At 38.6% G+C, this 20,378-nt stretch overlaps 1 protein-coding gene across 2 annotated transcripts in view; it reads left to right on the top strand.

The window, feature by feature from the left end:
- MYRIP (myosin VIIA and Rab interacting protein) overlaps nt 1-20,378 on the top strand; it is a 234,007-nt gene that overhangs the window by 22,101 nt on the left and 191,528 nt on the right. The gene's annotated exons all lie outside the window — the stretch shown is intronic.

Below are 20,378 nucleotides of genomic sequence, written 5' to 3'. Positions count from 1 at the left end.
GGACCTCATTCCCAAAACTATCATTCTTGAATTTTGTGCCAATTGTTTTAATAGAGGCAATTCCAGATGTGAGGTTTGGCTTTTTCAAAATGTGTTTGCAAATGCAGTTTCAACTGAGACGAAACACCGGTGAACCGAGCATGAAGAAACATGAGAGATGATGCTTAGGAAAAGGGGCAAAAAAGAAAAGGCCTAATTTTAGGGAATATTAGAGAAACTTGTCAGAAAGAAATGTCTTCAGCTAACATTATCGGTATTGGGCAGGCCATGGGAGATGTAGCTGAAGTACAGCCCACATACACTGTGCCAACCGTGCATGACCTGTGGGTAAGTATTTAATAAAGGAAGCAGTATGAAGTTGCACGGATGTTATAAAACTTATTGCAGGCTTTTTTGTGGTCTTTGTCATGGGTTATGACTAATCAAATTAACGGCTGTAGTTTAGCTAACAGGAGTGAGTGTGCCTAGTGATAATGAATAGCTGTAATGTAAAATCAATATTTAATCTCCGATATCTTGTGTATGAAGAGCCTAAGCTGTTAAACGTGACTTGTAGGAGTAATCTTCTCTCACCTGACTAGCCCTGCAGTGCGGGGAAGGGATGTTTTCTTGAGTATGGACTCTTGTCTGTACAATTTAGTCACACGGAAAATAGTTGCTGAAAATGTTAAATCTGAAGTGCCTTTTGCAGAGAAAGTGCTTCAACTTATTTTTCTAAAGGTACTAATGTTGTTAAACGTGGTACTCTCTATTTAGTTATCAGAAACCTCTTTATTAAAGCTTAGTGCTAGCTCATGGGGAAAAATGCACAGATGTTCATGAGTTGATAGAGGAAGTATGCTGAGGGCAAGAGGTTACTGGGGAAAATTGTGTTACAGGTGTTAAGGACAGGGTATTTGAGGCTCTATCTGAATGCCATCAGGTTCTGGATCTTGCCTTGGGCATGAGGATGAACTACATGGACCTCTTGAGTTCTGCCACCCATTGATGGTTCTGTAGAGGTTAGCTGGATCTGGGCAAACACTACTCAAAGTTGGGGTCATCTACTGTGTGTCTGTCATCTTTTTACTACCATACTGGACCAAAATACAAATACATTAACAAAAAAAGATCATTTTCTAGCCTCGTGTAAACACTGCTGGGTGAATAATTGGCCTAAGAGAGAAAAGCCTATCAGCTGGCAGGTAGTCACTGAAACATTCAGCCTTTTGGTAAAGAAAACTTGTTTTGTTAGTAGAGGGATAGAGAGTTTGGACACCCTTGTGGACATTAAATTAAATGAGGTGCTGCAGAGAAGGAGAATAAACTTTCTTATGAGGTGCTTAGCTCTTTTTTTTTTTTTTTTTTTTTTTTGAGCAACCAGGGAGTTTGAGAGATGCATGAAATGCATGGGTCAGTGTACATACAGTGCTATCAAAAATAAAGATTAAGGTTTTTCGAAAGGGAAATGATTAGGGGTCTGATTTAGAATCTGATGCTTCTGAAGGTGAAAAGTGAAAGCAATAGTGACTGGAGAGGTGACTTTCTAGGAACCAGTTTAAGTTGCTGGGGAGAGCACAAGTTGTCAGGTCCTGGACAGTTGAATTTCAGGGTCTTGCTCCAGAGGGCGACAGGTCTGGACAAGTTATCTGCACCTTGGAAGCCTGGTTTAAAGCCAAATGAATGCTATGCACTGGGACACCCACCTCCTGGGTACTCTTAATGTCGTGGGCTTGTTCTTATGACATCATCTGTCAGCTGTTACTGTACTGCTTAACGTGAATTAGTGATTTCTGCAATTATGGAAGTGATTAAAAGGTCTGTGGATACGCTGTATCAAACCTATGGCTTTATTGAAGGAGTGCGATTTTATCCAGCTTAGGTAATTTTACAGGTCAAGATCTTGTACCAACTTGCAGTTTTTACCTACTCATGCCTAAGTCTACCTTAAGTGTTGGTTTCTCTATTCAGGTGTTACTATAGTAATACAACTTGTAGTACGTTCCTAAGTTATGGTAGAACATGTAAATAAATATTAGAAGTGTTACATACCGTAACTTATTCAGGGCTTATTCTTCATATTAGAGTTTACAGGACAGGGATGCTCTAAATGCATTTCTGTACAGTGTTCACTAAGTTGTATGCAATACGTGCAAAGTCTTTATGCAATACGTGCAAAGTCTTACAGTTTTGGAAGAAGTGTTGTATTTAAAATATGGTTGGTTTTTGTTTTGTTTTGGGTTGGTGTTTTTGTTTTGGGTTGGTGGTTTTTTTTTATGCCAGAAGGGAATGGTTTTACTGTGAGTTTCTGTAGCAACAAGTTGTAGACCTGTCCTTGACCGCATCAATCTGGATTGATCTGTCTGAAGCTGTATGGCTTCCTATCTTAAATATATTCATCTTTTGTTTCAAGAAAATAAGAGATACTGCTTATCGTTATGAAGTGTGACAGTCTAAAATATGACTTGTCATTTAAATTTGAAATTTGACTTAATACTTTTTTTTTCAGAAACATATGCATTATGTAAGTTTAAAAGTACATATTTAAGAAACACTAATATCTGCAGAAGTGAAATACTTCTACCTACAAAGCAGTAACCATTCTTAAAAGGTATTATAATACTTCAGAGATACTAGACTTAAGGAAAGTAATATTGACTGGAAACTGGATTTGTTGATGTTATTTCAAGAGGAAATATTGTTGGTGAATCAAGGGATAGTCTTTATGCTTGCTTACTTAAAGAATCTCCGTTCTCCCTGTTATGCATAGACAATGCAGTCTCTCTGGCCTTTTTTGTGGCCAGTTCCTGTGCTCTCAGTTTAGGCCAGAACCGAGAACAGCTGTTAAGTAGCGGTGAAAGAAGGTGGAAGAGGGCTGCCATGAAGTTGAGTGGCCTTTGTGCACTGAAATTGGTGTGGAGCTGTCTCCTACTGTACGTGTTTTTGATTATAAAAAGGTGCATTTGGAATACTTGCTAATATTTCCTTTCTGAAGCCTATGAAGAACTGAAAACCTGTCCAAATCCACATAGCAAGCAAACGTTCAGTGCGTAGAAGGAGCACTTAAAGAAGGTAGGGCCCCTATTTTAGGAGGAGCAAAACGAGTGTTTTCTGCACTATGCTGAAGCTTAGGGAGCATGTCACAGGATCTGCCTCAAATTGCTGAATCAGCAGATGTGAAGGTGAATCTTAACAAATGACCATGGTGAGTTTGTATTCACCTAACACCTCATCCTTCAGGTTCTCAGGAACTATCGTCATGTGCAGCTTCCTACTTAAAGCTGTGCCAGAGGAATGAGCTAAATGGGATACCAGTTCTTAGAAATCTGTCCTGAGCCTAGGAACCTCTGTCACGAGAAGTTCATGGAAAGATAGATACTTTGTAAGTTCAGTTTTATTAAAACTTGTGCCAGATTCTTCAGCATTCTACCTCATTCCAAAGTGAACCATTACGAACTATGATAGGCTTGCTTTACAGAAATGTCACAACGTATACCTAGAGAGGAGTTCAAGTTTTAGTGTATGTTGAGTTTTAGCGTATGGCAGTTCAATTTTTAGTGTGTTCTGTGTATATGGTGAGTTCAAAAGACTGCCACACAACTTCTGGCAGGGAACATTGCTGAATGAGTTATAAAAGGTGTGTGTTTGAGATCTCTTGTTTGTTTCATAAATCACAAAATTCTCAGCGTTTTTCTTCCTAAATGAAATTGGTGAACACTTTCAGCTAAAGGAAAAAGGGGTGTACATGTGTGTGGGAGAGTTCCAAGGATGTCAAAACACTTTGTCAACACTTCCAAAGTGTTGTTTCAGAAATGTCTTTGGAGATACTCTCTAACTGTAACACTTCCTAACATTTATTGGTTGCGTATGTGAAATAAAATGGATTTACTTTTGTTACCTTTCAGAAAACAATAATAATAAAAAAGTAGTAGTATAAATTAACATACTGTTTTGCATTTGAAATACTTTAAGCATACAAATCTTATCAGCTTGTTGTATCTCAGCTGAGGGTGGTATACAAGTTAATATACCACAAAGTATTGCTGTAGTGGGTGCTACCTAAGTATATGATCCTGCCCTATGATAAATGTGAGATAATTATAGTTTACCCTTGAGGTGTACCGTAAGGAGATTCATGTTTGCTTAGGGGTAGAACCCAACATATGGGCAGTTACTACAGAGTAATACTTTTCACTGTAATTGAACTTGGGATCAGTTGTTAATCTACTGTTGCCTTTATTTGCAGTTGGCGTATATATGGCTCTGTGTCTGAGTTTAGAGCAAGTCTCTGAACCGTACACCAGAGAAGACTGTAGCAACCTGTTCCTTTATTTTTCATTGGAATGAATTAAAATTGGTCAATATATTTGCTTATGCCTCTCTTCCTTTATTGCTTTAATCCTTTTGTTCTCCTCCTAGTGATGACTTAAAGTTCTCCTGAAAGCAACTGAACTCAAACATACTTTTTTGTCTTTTTGCTCTATGGTACTTAGTAAAATTTAGAATGAGTAAAATTTTATTAACGCTGTTGACTGCTATCCAAGCTTCATGAAGAAAAAGATATAAATCTCCCTATAAACCATAGTAGGTTTTGATTAATGCAGTTCTTCAGTGTATTACAAAGATGTAAACCTAATACAGCCTTATGGCAAATGAGCTGTCATTCTTGGTGCTGTTGGGATTATAATTTGGCTAGTAAATATTGGAGAATATAGGCTGCAAGTGGTGGTGTGTTTCCTCAGCGCTTCCGGCTTGAAAGGATATTCTAAATGTAGCTAGTTTTTGAAATACTTTGGAAACAGCACAGAACTCAGTGTTTGCATCTCAATCAAAATAACTTTAAATCAAGAAGCAATTAAGAGAAGCCTGTTGAAGGTGGGAGGGATTTAATAAAATTTTTCTGCTGTTCAGAAACATGTTGGGTGAGACATAACAAAAGTCTCTCTAATATCTCTCTTGGCTACTGTAGCGTTTGTCAGTGAGATTGGCCGGTAACGTGCTGGTGGCATCTCCCCTTTTTCCCTCCACTCTCATGAATGCACGATGGACTTTCCAGTTTTGCTCTGAGTGTAACACTGGGAGGGAGGGGAACGTTGTATTGTGACAGAAGACCTGCCATTATCAGGAGTGCAGTTCCTTACTTCATATTGCCACTGTGGTCCTATGGTTTTTATATGGTTCTTGAACCTGCAGGAGGTGATGCATTTTTTTACTTCTGTTTTGACTTTGGTGGTTTTTGTTGGTTTTCTTTTTCCCTTTCTGTTCCCTGTATAAGAAAATAAAATAGACTTGTGTGCTTCTAGTAGGAATGTTGAAAATGTGGTTAATTTTAAAGGCTTTATTGTAACTGCATGTAGGCTGCCAGTCATCGTGGAGGTAATCCTGCAGCCTTCTTCCATTACCTGGGTCACATAAAAGAATGAAACTGCCTTTTCAATCGATGCCGCTTCAGCTGATGGCGAAATGTCACCTGTGATTCTGTCTCTTGAAAACTTTATTTTAATGGATTGTGGACTAATAAAAAAAATAGTCAAATACTCACATGACAGGTGTGGAGTATCTCTTGTTAGGAGGCTGTAATCTAAAGTATGTTGTCACTAGTAAAGAAATCTGTTCCATGCCAAAAGATACTATTTCAAGTTTCTGTATGCCTCATAAATATTGCCTGTTGATTTACCACTGTTATATTATTACAGGTAGACGCATTTAGTGGGTAAGACTGGAATGTGAATTTGTGTTTCGCGTATAGCTAATTGGTCACCTAGATAAAGAAAAATTTAATTTTACTGTAAAGTAATTAAAATTACTGTGGATTTGTCATTTTTCCCTTTCATATTTTACGCATTGCATTTTTTGAGAACAGTTCTTTAACGCTGACATAAAGCCTAGTTAGCCAGTATGATCTGTGAACTGACAGTTTTGTTCTGTGGCAGGTGGTGAACATGTGTAGGACTGAGTGACTTTAAGTTCAAAAAGGAGCTCTTAAGCAGTTTACGTATCAGTCCAGGACTGGTGAATCGTCTGTGTCTCAGCAGGCAAAATACAGTAGCCTGATCACTGTTTTTCCTTCTGCCATCTGGACTTAACATTTCTTTTTCCCTGTAAACTTCTATTTATTATTATTAGATGAAGTTATATATAATAGTAATAGTATATTAGTATATTACAGTATAATATACTAAGAGTTTATTATAGAATAGTAATCGGCACAACCACACTGGCAAAGTGTGCTCTCGGTGTGCTTAGAGCAGTTGAGAAATTAGAGTAGAGGAAGACAGCCTTGGGAATAAGAGGTTTGTAACAAGTCAAACATGCACCTTCATGTTTACCATTAATACAGGCTAGACTTAGAGCTCTCCAAAGATGCAAACTTGAGATTTGAAAAACTAGCTTAGAACCTCTAAGTTTCAGAGAGGCTGAACACTTAAATTGAATTAACTTTCATGTGTTTGGAGTAGTGTAGAACACCGAGTCTTTTGGACGGCAGTTCTGTCAGCCAGCTGTAACAGAGGTTTTCTTGGTTTAGATTATATCAGTTGTCTGCAAGGTACTGCTGGAAGGTGTTTTTTAATGTTTTGTATTGGGTCTGAGGAGGAATAACCTTTACAATCTTTGTTTGCCATATTCTTAATTTAGTTCCAGGCTGGCATTTTTATCTTGTTGCATTCTGAATAAAAATGAGGACAGAAAATAAGTATTAGTAGCACAAGAAGGAATAATTTTTCTTTCTAATCAAATAAAATATTATTCTGATCCTTAGCGCAGTCTATGATGACCAAAAAGCGTTCTCCTGGCCTGCAGTTGTCTCAAATTTCATTTGTCTTCAATCAATTGAGGAAGCAGTTCCAGGCACAGTAGAGCACAGTTTGTTTGCCCTTGGGTGATGTAAAAAGATGCAGCATCCATCCCATTTAATCAGTTTAGGACTCAGTTTCATAAAAGAAGGGACAGCGACTCCATCATCACCTGAAAACAGAAATTAATTTTGCGGACTTTTTAGGAGTACTCTGTTTTGACCTACACTTCCCTGGTTAAGTTGATAGCATCGGCACTTTTTATGATAGGTTGTTTTTAAGATTTCCACCCAGTCCTATGTTTACAATAGCTGTGTCGAGTAAGGTACGCCTCAGACGCAGTAGTGACTCCTGTTGGAACCGGCAATTGGAGCTGTGGAGATTCATCAGTTAAGCAGTCTCACAGTCTATTGAGCAGGGAATTCCCAGCAACAGGTCTCTACATTAAAAGGTTCTTCTACGCAAACAGTCCTGGCCAAACACCACCTACTTTGAATAAATTAACAAACAGGATAATGTTGCAAAAGGAGAATGATGTTGTCTGATGTCACCGCTTTGAGCAGAAATGACGGTCTTAAATATATATGTTACCTTGGTAATGCAGGCATTGCTGCTTTAGCATCAGTTATTGACGTTAGCATTAATTATCATTAATGTGATGAGTAAATCAGCAGTACATAATTGTAGTGTATGCGAACAGGCAGGCATTTCGGAAACAGCTATGATGCTTTTTTTATTCAGTGAAAAAAAAAAAATCTTCCAATAACCAATGTTTGCTGTTTGCTGCAGAAGAGTAATCTGAGAAATTTGGCAGAGCATTTCAGGCATATCTTTGATGTCTCCGCATTTAACTCGCTTAGTGCAGTGGGATTTTCCTTTGATTCGTTTGCTTCAGCATTTTAGAATGCTTTGTAATGGTGATTGGGGTTATCTGAGACCAGGGAGACGGGGGAAAGAAGGAAGAAGAATGAATATCGCAGAAGCCACTGTTATCTGCTGAAATCAAAGGCTGATGTTCATTTTATCCTGCTTATGTTCTTGTGATTTGGCTGCCTCTAGTATGGTTTACGAATCTAGCTCAGTTAGCTTTGCATGGATAAAACTCCTCTTCAGTATTACGGATTTCTTTCTTTGCTTGCAAACAAATGCTTTCGTGTTAGGTCACAGCAGTTAGCATGGAGGATTTAAAGTCAAGACTCAGTCTCTGTCTTTCCGAATAGTAAAAACCAAACAGTGAGGCACTACAGCTCCAACATACATAAGTATTTAAGTCTTTGCATTTTGGGAATCTGGCCCTATCTCCTACCTAACATTGTAGGTGCCTAATGTTGCAAAACTTGAGACCGAAACAGCTTGCTGTAGGGAGATGCTAATGGATATTAGCTTTCATGAAGCAGTCAGAAATTGGGTGACAAATCACAAGCACTGTATCTCTTTATATGCTTCCAGTCTTGGAAAAACAAACATCCTCCACAGGTATTTGTGATTAGAAAATATGTCATGGGTTAGGAGCAGTTATATTTGAATGTTGCCATGTTCTGAGTAAAACATCACCAGATACTTTGTTTGAATATGTTAAACCAGTTTATAATTATGACTTTTGTATTTGGGAATGCAGAAGAAACTTTTGAGGAAATAAAGAGCTTCCCAGACCTCTCTCTTTCAATTTCAGCAATTTACTTAGAGGATAGACGAATTCAAGTCCTTTATTGCTGGTGGTCTTGCCTGAGAACACATGAAATTTTAAGAAGAGGATGAATAAATAATACCTTTTGTTCTTTTACATCTCTTAATAGTTGGCCAGTAGAGCTCCCTAGGCATAGATCAAAAGCTCTATAGCAATCTGAAAGCTGTTTATGAAGGGCCCATGTTACTCAATGCTCTGTTTCCAATGAGTTGTACTGACTTACCTGATGTAACTGTCCAGTAGCAATGGAGGACAGCCTTTTTCTGAGTTAACAGTAAACCTTTGCCGGAGTAATAGGTGTTACAGATTCATTTCCACCATAACTTCCATTTAAAATATTCTCTGTAGCAGAGATACAAAGATAAATTAGAAAGCTGGGTTAGAAACAAATACGCTTGAAACACAGGATCATACTGTGATGATATGCCAATCATCTTTCATTGTATAGAGTCATGTAGATTATTTTCAAAGTCAAGATATTGTGGTACGTTTCATAGATATTTTAGAAGATTTTGATTTTAGGAAACTTATTTCTCTAGAGAAGACTTCAGAGGAGGCTGTTAATGTGTGAGTGCTGAATAGATCTATGTGTTGATACCGATGATAAATATCATAAGGGTCTTCTCTCTTTGAACTCCTAGTTTGTTTCCAAGTATTTCACTGCTTTGCAAAGCTTTAAATAATGCTAAGTGTTCATTTTCCTACCTGGCTTGTGAGATATTACTGACTCAGTTGCTGTGATCACACATGATGTGCTTCCTAGGAAGATATTTAAGGTGTGCTTTAATGGATAAGCAAATGTCTAGAAGATTGCAGATATTGTCACAATTCTGGGGTTTGAGACTGTAAATCTATTCCTATGTCCATAATAAACCAGTGGCGTTTATTACAGAACATTTGGGTTATATAATTGCTCCGTTGTTGATGGCAGAAAAGGGAATGAAAAGATTATTTTTAAACAAAGCTCACACTTAGCCTGATGGTAGATTATTAAAAAGCTGATGTGGTTTCCTGGCAGGAATCATTTAGAAAGGTGTCTGTCTGCCCTCCACGGTTTGTGAAATCTGGTGGAATTATCACCAAAACTGACTGGAAGGAGAGCCTAGCACAGTGGCCCTGTGAGAGGGGGTTTGTACAATAAGCAGCCACCATTCAAAGCAGAAAAGCCTGATGTTTCCTGAGGACCAGAACCCAGCTGCCATTGCAGCGATCCTGGCTGGTGTAGACCACTGCGGCTGCAGGGACTTTCTCCTCGTGCTGGCAAGGTCTCAACTGGCACTGGGCTTGTGTCATGGTACTCTTAGTATCCTGCCTCTTCCATGGCTCATGAAGCACATGGTATGGGGAGAAAAATTGCTCTCATCTCACTAAAATGACTGTCTTTGTGTCTGCATAGATTATATGAGATGTAGACTCCTAAATCCTTGACTGTCTTACCTTGGGAAAGAGAAGGAGGTGGCTTTGTGGCTTCCAACTGACTGTGATTTAGCAAGGTGCAGCAAGTATGATCATATTTGGCTGAATGAGACCCTTCAGTGTACACCTGCTGCAAAAGTTGAGCTGAGTTCTTCCAATTTCATGCCTTACTGCCCTGTTTAAAGTCCCTGCAGCATTGGTGGGGTGGGAAGTATTGCTTGTTGCAGCCTTTTCATCACTAGTAGGGATGCATGATTGTGAGTAATTAGATTTTTTTTTTTGTAAAATATTGCACAAGAAGTAATAAAACCATCTGTGTTTCAATTTAGCAGTGTTGTGTCTTCAGGGCTTCTGAGGAATAAGAAGTTATATACTGATTTTCATCAAACAAGTATGACTTCGAATGCTTGCTGGGAGAGAGTCTGCAAGTTAAAAAAATAGAGGAGAGTTGTGTTTCAGTTCAAGTTTAATGTTTCTGGAACCATCATCCCACAAACCCACCCCTGAGGTACTAACACTTTAAAAGTTAAAATTTTAGGCATACCGAGCCTTTTATTTAAGCCCAGTTACTTACAATTGTCTTAATGTTTTTCATTTCTCTGTGTTAGATGCAAATCAAATACCATTTCTGTGTCTGTTAGCTAAAACGAACCTTTTATATGAAAGGGTTTAGCTTTCAATCCAGACCTAGATCTTTAATAATTAGAGAATTGGAAATACAGCTATTTGTCTTTTGCCCATCCATTTACAATTGTCGCTTGAATGTTAATGATAAAGAACTCATTATCCCTTGAAAGGCATATTTTAGTTGTTTGCAAACATGCACATGGTGGGCAAAACTCATATTTCCCCTACTTCAGCTGTTTTCCACTAGCATTGATGGATAATATACCATTAGCTTTTGTTGGAAAAGGTGAATTTGTTATTAAAATGGTAACAGTGAATTAGGCTTTGAAGGACTTTGCCTGCTAATGTTTGTCTTGTGCAAGAAACAAACAGAAAAGCCAAGATCCATCTGACACTGCAGATTGTACTGTAAATATTTTGGGTGAGGTTTTTTTTTTATTTCTGGACTCATCACAAGGATTTGGTAAGTAAATATGTAAAATTTAGCTTTTGTTTTTCATGTTTCTTTCTGAACACTGATTTATACTGTGGTTGCTATTACTTGCAGACCATAATAAAATATTTGTCTCTATGCCATGCAGTAAATTGCTGTAGAGGAAGTCGCAAGCGGTGACTTATAGTTAAGTGTCTCAGAATTTATATTCTATAGGAATTTCTCATTTGATCATATAATACAGTTTTACTATTTGATTAAATTTAGGCAATAAAAAAAATTAATATCCTATATTTGGGTTTGTGAAGCAGTAAGAGGAGAAGGAAGTGCAGTTTTTTTTCCTTTTTTTTCCTATTTTTGTAGACCAAAGGAGAATCATAGAATGGTTTGGGTTGGAAGGGACCTTAAGGATGATCTAGTTCCAACCCCCCTGCCATGGGCAGGGACACCTCCCACTAGACCAGGTTGCTCAAAGCCCCATCCAGCCTGATCTGGAATGTGCTCCTCCTTCCTTTTTTCTTCCCTCTTTCCATGGTATATAAGGATGATACTACTGCATTCTCCTGTTTTGTGCCTTGGGTAAATGTAGTGTTTATATTTCCAGTCCACTATACCTGTTTGCTAACAAATATGATAATTTGATAAATATGGTTTTTAATTACTTACTGTGCACAGCAATGAAGTACACTCATTGTATTGGCATCTGGCATTGAAGCAGTTGTTCAAAATTCTGTGTAGCTGTTGTCCCCTGTTAAGTCTATCTAAAAGGGTACTTAGCTATCTAAGCAATGATACTGTAAAAGCTTTATTGCTCATCTGAAGGGAATTTAAGATGGCTGAAGTCTTTATCCTCACCAGCAAATTAATGTTTGAATAAGTTTATCTCCTTATATAAAAGAAATGGTTTAAAACTTGGTAGCTAAAATCCCCTCACCGTTCTGGTAGGGGACAGGCATCCACTTGAATGTTCTTGAAGTGTTGCCATGGCCGCTTTTCCAGCTTGACAGAAAGAGGAGAGGGACCAACCTCCTGGGCCAAGACACTGTTCCAGGTACAAATCAAAGCTCCAAGCACTCAATTACATCTTCCTGTACTTCTTGCCGGCTGGTCCGGTGTCGTTTCATTAACTCTAAACTGAAGAGAGTGGAAGATTATAGATTATTTGGGTAAATGATTACCAGTAAAGAAGAGATAGGAGAGTCTGTCTCTGTCCTAGTGGTGGGAGGTTGAGAACACTTGCAGAAGAGAGGCCTTTTTTCCATTGACTGTCAGATGTTCTGACCTCCTCCTAAGGTTTTTCTTTATCCTTACAGACCAATTCATCAGTTGCATTGACTAGAAGATGTGGGTCGTAATCTTTAAGCCCATCAGCATGCTTTTGTTTGAACCTCTTGCTTGGGGAATACCTGCTCTGGGCAGAGGTTGCAGGCAGTAAGGCCGTGCAGTATTACCAGGTCCTACCAGGCTGACGTAGTCTTAAGGCTGAAAAGGGGCTTATTAGCTCCCAGGCAGTACAAAAAAAGACGAGACTGTTTCTGGGCTCCACCAGCTCTGTTGTGTGCCTCACTGGGCTCCAGCATAGATGCAGTCCTTACAAGAACGTGTGCAAAGTGCCAACAAGAAAGAGCCTTGCAATAAGAGAACCAACGTCTTGCTTTTGTGTAAATGGTTTCCCTGTAATTGTATGTAAGGAAGAAGTTAAATCAGTCAGTGTTGTCAACCCAAGTATTAAAAATACAACCCACCCTCCAGTAAATAATTTCTCAAAGACCTCTGGGTAAAATGATAGATGCAATATTCCTTTTACTTCCTTTCTGGAAGCCAAGAGTTCTTAATCTTACATTTTAAGTCCTAGGATAGCATTCTGTGCTGTATGTGGTAAAACAAACAAACAAGAAACAAAAAATCAACCAACCAAAAAAACCTGTTATCTGTCCGTTGGAGTATTTGTAGCTGTGCATTATTGGACTTTTATTTAGACAAGTAGGACTTTGCTTTTTAGGAGTCTTTCAGAAACACTTGGGGACAGTAAAAAATATAATAAAAAAATATTATTTTCCCATTTGGTATTCGTCTCATTTTGTTCTTGTAGTACTTTAAATGTGTCACAGTTTTAAATTATCTATCCCTGATCTAATAAAAGTGAATTTGTCTCTTCTGAATGTTAGCACTAAAACATGGCTGATGTTTTTAAAAATGTTTGTTATTGTAAGCAGTATATGCAGACTTACGTTGATTGCTTTAATATAATTAACTTTATGACAGTTGTAAGCTACTCACTGAGCTGGGTGGACAGACCTTTACAGCGTGTCAGGAAAGTATCATGAAAGTCTCTTCAGCTGTGGTAAGTTCACCAAATTTAAGTAGTGCAGTGATCAATTGGTTCCAATATATTAAGCTGCCAAGTATGGTACAGTGGCCTTTTTTTGAAACGTGAGTCATACATACCTGGCAGAGATAAATGCAGGATCTTTCAGGGTTATTTGAGTTCTATAAAATCCCCTGTAATGGACTTAATAGTACTCAAGGGACCATAAGTGACAGAGGTGTTGGTCGGAGGGAGTTCACAAAGGTTGCTTTGTTTTAGGGGTATAAGCTTAATCTGAGTTGAGTGTGATGTTTGTTTTCCCCATCCCCTGCAACTGATTTCTAAACCAGATTTCTGATAGTGCCTTTTCCTGTAAAAGGTGTTCTAGGAGAGTTTTGTAGTTACTGGAATTCCGTATTTCACAGGACAAATGCAACCTGCACACTTCTGAAATGTTAGTGTAATTGTGCTTATTTCCGTGGAATGTTTCTGATTGCAATTGCAGCAGTGCTGCTTTGTCCTCATCTCTCTCAGCTGATCTCACTGCGAAGTTCTTCTGAGAAGTCATGTTCGTGCTGTATGTCTGCTATGGTTTGAAGAAGCCACAACAATCTATTGGTTTTTAAAAAATTATTCTGTCGCCCAATGACCCCTCCCCACTCGGGAAGGGGAATTGGGGAAAAAACAAGGAAACCCGAGAGCTGAAATATAAACAGATTTAATAGAACAAGACTAAATAATTAACATTAGTAATACTAAAGAACCAGTATTGATTCTGATACCAATATAAAATACACCAGGCTTATACTCAGACCATTCTATCAGCAGGAGCTGTGCACTCCCAGCCGTGGGCAGCAAATCCAGACACTGCGAGTGCTACGGCTTCGGGAGGAAGGGAAGGGCTCAGGGGTCTGGCACTGGGGCAAGGAGTTCTCAGGATCGCAGCCATCAAGGGAAAGCTTCTCAGCAAACTTTATATTGAATGTGACGTTCATGGTATGAAATAATCCTGTTGGCCAGCTTGGGTCAAGCGTCCGGGTCTCGCTTCTCCTCATCCCTGCACCTGGCAAGGCTTGAAAACACTGGGACCTTGAAACCTGCATACCATAGCTGGCCATAAAGTAAATATTTTCACAAATTCAGACACTAGAGTCTTCTAAAAATGCGATTTTTCCCTAGCATTAGAAGAGACCTTACTGTCAAGTAAAATTATTAAAAGGTAAATTAGTCCTGTGTCACTCAAACCAGGACAATGTCTAATTCTTACCTATTCCTGATTAATGTGTACGTACTGTCAGTCTGTTTCCCCCCACCACTTACTTGCAGGCTTGCAGCTCTTCTCTCCTGTGCCCTTTGGCATGAGTCAAGAAGTAGAAGAGGATTGAGCCTGTCCAGGAGTTAAGTGTACTTTTCTCACTATAGCTAAAGGGCAGCTCTAGTACAGCATAAATAATGTTTTATTTCATTTGAATTTAGCTGTGCAGCTAGCTTCCATGTTTCTTGCACCAATTCAGAACTGGTTTTAACTTTGCTCTGCCTCAGGGGAGTGTGGGACAGAGGAACTAGTCTGCTTTTGCGGGTCTTCGGTCCTGCTCTGAAACTGGCAACCCTATCTGGTTCTGAATGTGCTGCTTCTTGGAGGTCTCCCGTCTTGTTTCGTTACTGACCCTTCATACAGGACCTTGAAACTGGACAGGATTGCTGTAGGTAGAGGAGAAGCTGGGAGGCAGTTTAAGCACCCTGGGAAATAAAGCTGATCCTTTTCTAATAGACTTGCAAGCTTAACCGAGCACGTACTCGACCTGAAGAAACCAACGTGGTTCTGTGGGTACAAGGACTGTAGCTGGGCAGAGACCTTTGCTTAGCAAGGGATTAGCTGTGTACGGTGACCTGGGCTCCAGCCTGTCTGAGAGGGTGCTGGGGTGGTTTTTTGTTGTTTTTTGGGTTTTTTTAGCTTCATGAATTTGAGTTAGAACTTTGGCATTTCTTGAAATAAGCTTGCGTATCTGGCTTAGCAGAGGTTTGTTCTTGCTCTTTGTAGTATTAATAAAAGCCGAAGGTTTAATCTTGAAGACACAAGCTCTCTGGAACCACGGACCCATGGAGATTTGTCAGCTTTAATCCTGTACGTGACCTTCTCAGTAGAGCATAAGATGACTATTGTTGCTGCCTTGGCTGGTGCTGTTTACACATTCTAACAATGGGCTCAGTGATTTAAACTTTAGGTTTTTCTTTTTTTATATCTATATTAAAGGATTATGTCAGTAAGCTATCACCTCTATTTTTATTTTCATGAAATAATATATAAACAAGCATTTTCTGTTTGCATTGCAACCCTCCAAATTAAGCATATTCAGTTAAGAAAATAAATAAATAAATGTTGGAATGGAGGCTCCTGCAGAAAGAGAGAGCTTGTCAAGCCAGAATAGTTTCTTTGAGATAATGGGCAAAGAAAGACAAATAAGTTTTCCTGTGTTAGGCTGCACTAGAGAAAACAAGGCAAGCCAGATTGGTGTTGCATACAGATTTATCCCTCTGGGACATCCTATGTATCTAGCTCTGACATACTTAGTATTGGTGCTAACAGCTAGGAAAGTTGAGACAAAAAAACGTTTGGGTAATAATCATACAAAGGTGTGAAGTTTTTTTTTTTTGTGATGTTTTGGTGGGGAGTGGTGGTAAGACCAGCTTCGAACTGCATATCGTTTTATGCTGTCTGTTTTGCTACCCTCTTTAGTGCCATTCTATTTTGCTATCCTGATGACTTCTTACATCACCTGATTTAAAAATTTCTGTATTGAATAAAGTTTTTTCACTTTTAACCTTTCCTTCATCGACATGCTGTCTTGTTTTCTAAATGATGAAAATGCTAAAAGAAGCCAGTTTTAGATTCGTACCTTTATGGTGGGTTATAAAAAAAAAAAAAGTCTAAAATTCTAAGATGCTGTACCCCTTGCGGAACACTTTCATGTGTAGATATTTCAGATCTGAATGAGATTTTTCAGACTTTTCACACCTTGAGTTGGTCATTGCATTGAACTTGTCCTTTACCATCCTACTAATCGTAGTATTCGTTTCAAAAAGGAATCGGTATGTGCATGTAAAGAATATACATTCAGTCTTAGTGTTATTCCTGTTTCTGTTTAATTTAATGTTGTTTATTGTGTTTTTCATGTTGTTACTAAGAATTAGACTTAGTTGCTGGCTCATACCCACAGGTTCATTCCCAACTGGTTTCTAGCATTGTCTGCTCCAAAATATTGATAAAATCTTAACACTTCCAGGGGTGCCTTATCTTCTATGTTTGATAGCCTCCACCCTCAGCTAATAGCTTTCAAGTACAATGTTCTCTGGGCTTGACACGTAGTGCTTAACTGATGCCTGTGAACCTGAAGCATCCAGATCCTGCTTTCAGAAGAGATACATTGCAAGTGACAGGTTGTCCGTAAGTATATATGTTGTTCCTTTAAAATCTGCTTGGGACAGGTTCTCTGTAAAGCTGCTGGCCTTGGTGTGAGTGCTTCTATAAAACATAATTAGAATCCAGAGTCGGAATAGCAGCTCTGGATTACCAATAGATGGAGGACGCGAGTTGTGGATTTTCTTCACAGCCTTCCACTAAATTTTGAACCTTTAAGTTTTTAATGTTTGGGAAATGCTTTAAAGCGTAGCAAGGACTGTCAAAATAATTTGTAATTTTTCTAGTAAACCAAGGTGAGTGCTGCAGTAATTCACAGCAGGCAGAGGTGCAGCAATTTATTTGATGGGCATTTAACCTTCATTCACATCTGGTAGCACTATTATCTGACTTTTTTTTTTTTCCTCTTCCTTCTTTTAGAATTTCAGCCTCCTTACTTGTAGGCCACAGGAATAATGAATGTTTTGCTTATCTAGGTTTTCTCAGCCTTTTTTTGTCAGGTTGTGAAGCCCCTTGTGATGATGCAACAATAGCCCAGTTTGTGGTATTGTTCCCGAGGCGGTTACTTTGGGTGCAGCTGCCAGCCATTTGTGCGCTGTGTTTCATTTCCTATTATTTTCAAGTATTGAACCTCTTACCTTCTTGCTTGTGGATAAATCTGTTTCTAGATCTCAAACCAAGCCTAATTGTGTGTTCCTCTCTGATCTCTCTGTCTCGTTTCACAGCATCCTTGGTCTCTTGTTTATGTGGTAGGCACACCCAGGTGAAGGTCCATTTGAGCACGGTGTCCTGCAGAAACTCTCTTCCCTTGTGCTGGGGCAATAATGGCCGCGCCGCTCCCAGAGCGCGAAGAGTAGCTCTGGCAGCAGAAACACACCACAGTGGCTTGTGCTGCTTCTTAGCAAGCCTAGCTAGACAAGAATAAGTTATCTTTTTTGTCCTTTTTTTAATATACAAGAATGAATGGATATCTTCCTGACTGAAAGTATCAGGCAGCAGATCTGTTGAGGAAGAATGTGCTTTTTTTTTTTTCCCCTCCTAGAAGTAATTTTGTAGTCGGTAACTGTTCTTTTGGTCTGTGTGAAACTGGCATGTATTATTCATAAATGCCGGATTGGTTTTAATGAAGATAATTCTCTTCAGATAACATAGAAAAAATACTTGTTTATTAGGTTCAGGTTCTTGGTGTTCCTGGGGCATTGGTCATGAACAATAACTCTGATATTGTAGGTTTTCTCTTTGTGTTAGGTTAAATGGCTTCAATTTTTTATTTATTTTATTTTTTTAACTAGAGCCTTTACATAATAAACAGCTTTTGTCTTTCCTTCTTCTGTATGTTGGCAAACGTCCAGAAAGTTAAGTGAAGGCAGCATGAGAGGTCCAAGTTTCATTTTCGGATCCTTTTGGGAGACGTTTAGTTCAGGCTCAAACTACCTTTTTAAACTGATGAGCGTTGGGAACACTTCTTTTGATATCTTGGTGGTTGTATGCATATGTTTCTCTGCCCTACGGTTGAGTTCCATTAGGCTTCTGATGGCAATGGCTTCTGACAACAGCATGGAAAATAAGGAAAGCTTTACACTGGAAGTATCTGATTCAGGAGTGAAAAATACCTTGAAGGTTATCAAGACTCTGTATACCTGTGGGAGATCTCAAGAACATCTTGAAGCTGTAGCATGAGATAATGTAATTAAAAGCTGACTCCATACAGAATGTGTCATAAACTAATTCTACATTAGAACTCACGTATTTCCTGACACTTGTTTAACTGTGTAAGCGTGACATCCTATGATACTACTTTTTTCAATGACGTTCTCATTTATTTTTAATTGGAAATAAAAATAAATTTTCATTGTCTTGAAGAATTTTCTCATCATTGTCTCTTCCATGTATTATACGCAGTAAACGAAACCAGGGATGCTACCTAGTCCTGTCTCATTGAGAAATTGATTCAGAGAAGTACTAAGTGTCCCTATCTCCAATTCTCTTGTCGAGAGTTGAAAGCACATAGTACCTGCACAGCATATTAGGTCTATGATACCGACTCATTGAAGAGATGGATCCTATAATGCTGTCTTGTGCAGGAGGCCGGCAAAACTGTAAAAGTGGCGTATAATCTGTGATTTCAAAAATGTTTTGGGTTGGTTTTTCTTCCCCCCCTCCCCCCCAAAAAAAATCTTGGGCATTGTAATCGGAAAGCACTGGTAGAATACTGTATCCTGTACAAATTGAGATGGATAATAGAGCTGGTGGGCTTGAGCCTAAGCAACATATTTTGGGTAGTCAAACAGAATTGAGAGTCATTACACGTGAAGCCATCCATTAGAACTGCTGTGGGGCTGTTCCAAAAGTTTTGATTGAATGCCTTGGGGGCACTGGGGAATATGCTTTCATATATTTCTTTCCAGATTTTTATTCCATAAAATGTTAATAATTGATGACTTTAAATTTACAATGGGGCAAACCCAGTGATATTTAAAATTGCACGCTTTAGATGGATGGTTCCATTCAGATGCAGTTTAACATGAAAATTGATGCATTAGAGTTACTGTATTAGATGATGCATTTGAGTACTGTATTAAAGCTTTGTCTTTGCATTATGCTTCTCCTATCCAGGGTCTTATTTTGAAAACAACTCAGACTTTGCCTGCCCTTTAGTTTTTGATGGATGTCTCTTCTTGTTCTCCTCTATTTTTGCCAGGGGTAACAGTTGTCCCATGAGAATTTCATATTCCATTGATATTACCTTATTAATTAACCTTGCTAGAGGCTTATTAACCACTGTGATTTATATTTAGTTTGGAGATTTGTTGCCTTATAACCGCTAAAAGTAATTCTGAAACATAAGTTCATCCATTTTAACTAAGGAATTGATCCAATAGTGATCCTTCTTCAGAATTTTCCCAATTTGTACATATTGAGCCAGGTTGTAAAGAGTTCTGTATTGATGAGAACTACAGCTCAGCATTTGATAGGACTGTTGAAGTTTGAACAGCATGTGCAATTTAGAGCGCAGTTTATTCTGAAAAAGATTAATTGCAATGGCACTTTCCGACTAGGTTGATGTTCACAGAATCATAGCACGGTTGAGGTCAGAAGGGACCTCTAGAGGTCATCTTGTCCAACCCCCCTGCTCGAGACAGAGCAAACCTCTAACCAACGTGAACTATTGGGCCCTTTTAAACTAGAGCCTTCATGTTTGCCTAGTCTCTTGGGGAGTAGTTATGTTGTAGTCAGAGAGGTCTGAGTGCTTTTGTTTCAGGTGAATGCTTGTTTCTTTTGAATTGCACATCTAAAGATATGTGTGGAAGAGGACTTGCACTGGTTCGGTTTGCTCTGGTATATTATATGCGGTTACATGGGTCTTAAATCGAGGGGCATCTTTCTAGGCACAGCCTCATGTGAACTCGCGGTGAGCAGATTGCAGAAGCAGGATTCAGTAAATTTGGCTTTCTGAGCTACTGTGACCTTTTCAGTAGTGATACATCCTTCTTACCCTCTATTTGTGTTTTGTTCTGTACTTCTTGAATTTTTTGTTAAAAAAGAATCCATTAAAAATATTTAATATATTATTACTTATAAATAATCGTAATATTATAAAATATTTAAAATCTTATTAATATAATTATATTACATATTTAATGCTACTGCATTCTGGAGGGTCTATGAAAAAATATTCTCATTTCCTTACCATAAAAGCAAGATCAGTGTTTCTT

This window comes from Chroicocephalus ridibundus, chromosome 2 (assembly GCF_963924245.1).
Source record: "Chroicocephalus ridibundus chromosome 2, bChrRid1.1, whole genome shotgun sequence".
Classification (NCBI taxonomy): Eukaryota; Metazoa; Chordata; class Aves; order Charadriiformes; family Laridae; genus Chroicocephalus; species Chroicocephalus ridibundus.
This window is presented reverse-complemented; position numbering and strand designations above follow the sequence as displayed.